The following is a 2,500-nucleotide window of genomic DNA, read 5'->3' as shown; positions in this document are numbered from 1 at the left end:
TTAGTTGGACGTTCGTCTAAAGTTTTTTAAATGTTGCTACTTGTTTCGGAACGTTCAGAAGTAACGTTCCATAATGTTTGAAGGATGACACAATGTTCCCTTAACGTCCGCATTACCAAGAAAAAACATTTGTAACATTATTATAAAATTAATGTTCCAATATTTTTTGGAAGAAAAACACAAGAAAACCAAGATTTTTTTTTTAAATCAACAAAATGGGGCGTTTAGAATTTTAGAAATAATGTTTTCATAACTTAAAGGTGCTCTATGTAACTTTTCTACTAAAATTAAACCTTTTTTTATTGCCTGTGTGTGAAGGGGTTGTAATCACATTTTACATTTACATTTATTCATTTAGCAGACGCTTTTATCCAAAGCGACTTACAAATGAGAACAATAGAAGCCGTTAAACTAACAGAAGGACAACAATACGTAAGTGCTATAACCCCTCTCAGTCAGTTTGATTTTAGTGCAGTTTTTTTTTTTTTTTTATCACACATTAAAATGATCCACTACGTGATCCACTAATTACGTAGTAGAAAACGTCACGGCATTCCTACACTATCGGTACCACGCATGCGATGAAACACTTGACGGCCAGGCGGCACAACTTGAGGCATATTTGTGTAACGTTAGTTGTATTGTGTTAAACATTTCACAGCGGGTCTGTTTTTATGCTTTTAAATGTAGCTTACGCTATGCATTACGATGTGTTTACGAGGTTGCCAATCCAAAATTGGGTTGTGAGAGTTGTGAGTTGTTACATGAACATACATGATCTGTTTCATCCATACTCTCCTTTGCTGTATGGTATTAGGCTTAACTTACTGAACTTGCCGTGTTTTGGTCTGAGGTAGGATTGTCAAAGACGGTTTGTGTCGTTTTTTTTATTATTAAAAGCTGCTAATATTAGTTAACTTTTAAGTTAAAGTAATTTTGTATTAGTATGGGTCGTCTATATAAGCTAATATATATCTATACAATTTAAATGAGGAAAATAATCCCTTCAATTTTGTTTACAGAAGACAATAAGGGACATAATATGCATTTCTGCCTAGACTATCTGCACTTACATGTAGAAAGAACTACAAACAAGTTTGGGGAAACGTTATAATAGAGTATTTCAAACTGACAATGGAAATTACTTGAAAGAAGCATGTGTGCACACAGAAGTGACATGAGACCAGCGGTGGACAGTAGTGAAGTACACTGAGTATCTTTATTTAGGAGTAAAAACTCACACACACACACACACACACACACACACTCTCTCTCGCTCTCTCACACACACACACACACACACACACACACACACTCTCTCTCTCTCTCTCTCTCTCTCTCTCTCTCTCTCTCTCTCTCTCTCTCTCTCTCTCTCTCTCTCACACACACACACACACACTCTCTCTCTTTCTCTCATACACACACACACACACACACACTCTCTCTCTCTCTCTCTCTCTCTCTCTCTCTCTCTCACACACACACACTCACTCTCACACTCTCTCTCTCACACGCACACACAAAATATGCGCATGCGTGGAACAGATCGTGCAGCGTCGTAAATCAAAATCAGTGTCGCAAAACAGAATTATCATTTGCGCATGTGCTTTTTCTCCTGCGTCTACTACGCATGCGTAGAACGGATCGTGTACCGACACAGTCTATTGTAGACGGTCAGGGAGTTACGTCCGGTTAAAGGCGCACGTTTTTCGGCTTATATCTCAGTCAATCTTTGATCAATATTCCCAAGACTCTAATCGTTCGTAGTGCTGGACGGGGCCTTTCGAACGAGCCCACCCCCGAGGTCCAACTCGCCCGGCTCCCCGAGTTATAGCCGTTCGAAATCGGGGGTCCCAGCGAACGGCGGTCCGGTAGGGGGCATCCCCGAGGCCCGCCACTCTAGCGTTCGGGCAAGGGTTCCCCTGGGACCTCCTCCCCCAAATTTGAGCTCTCTGGGTCTTTGCGTTCCAGAGATACGAGCGATTTTCTTCTGAGATCGTGACGTCACCGGCGTCCGCAATTTTGCAGCGCGCCCGATGGTTTTCTGCTAATATCTCCGCGAAAACACCACCAAAAACTATGGAACTTATATGGTTCTTTTCAGCTCGACTAGATGGTCCCAACGAGCTCGGTGCTCGCCGAATCCGTCTAGTATTCGCCGAGATATTTGCGTAATAGACGGTATTGTCTATGAGTTCGAGCACGAGCGCTCTTGTAAAATTTGGTTGCAATCTGAAACATCACCACTAGAGGCCGCTAAGAGTTACGTTGAGCACCTTTAAGGGGAGATTCCACTGTATCATTCTTCAAACATTATGGGAACGCTCCTATTAAGTTATGAAAACATTATTTCTAAAATTCTAAATGCCCCGTTTTTTTGTTTTGTTGAATTAAAAAAAAAAATTCTTGTTTTTTTCTTCAAAAAAAATATTGGAATGTTACTTTTTAATTTTATAATGACGTTACAAATATGTTTTTTTTTCTTGGTAATGCGGACGTT

Source organism: Rhinichthys klamathensis, unplaced genomic scaffold, assembly GCF_029890125.1.
Source record: "Rhinichthys klamathensis goyatoka isolate OS25496 unplaced genomic scaffold, OSU_Roscu_1.1 h1tg000515l_1, whole genome shotgun sequence".
Lineage (NCBI taxonomy): Eukaryota > Metazoa > Chordata > Actinopteri > Cypriniformes > Leuciscidae > Rhinichthys > Rhinichthys klamathensis.
This window is presented reverse-complemented; position numbering follows the sequence as displayed.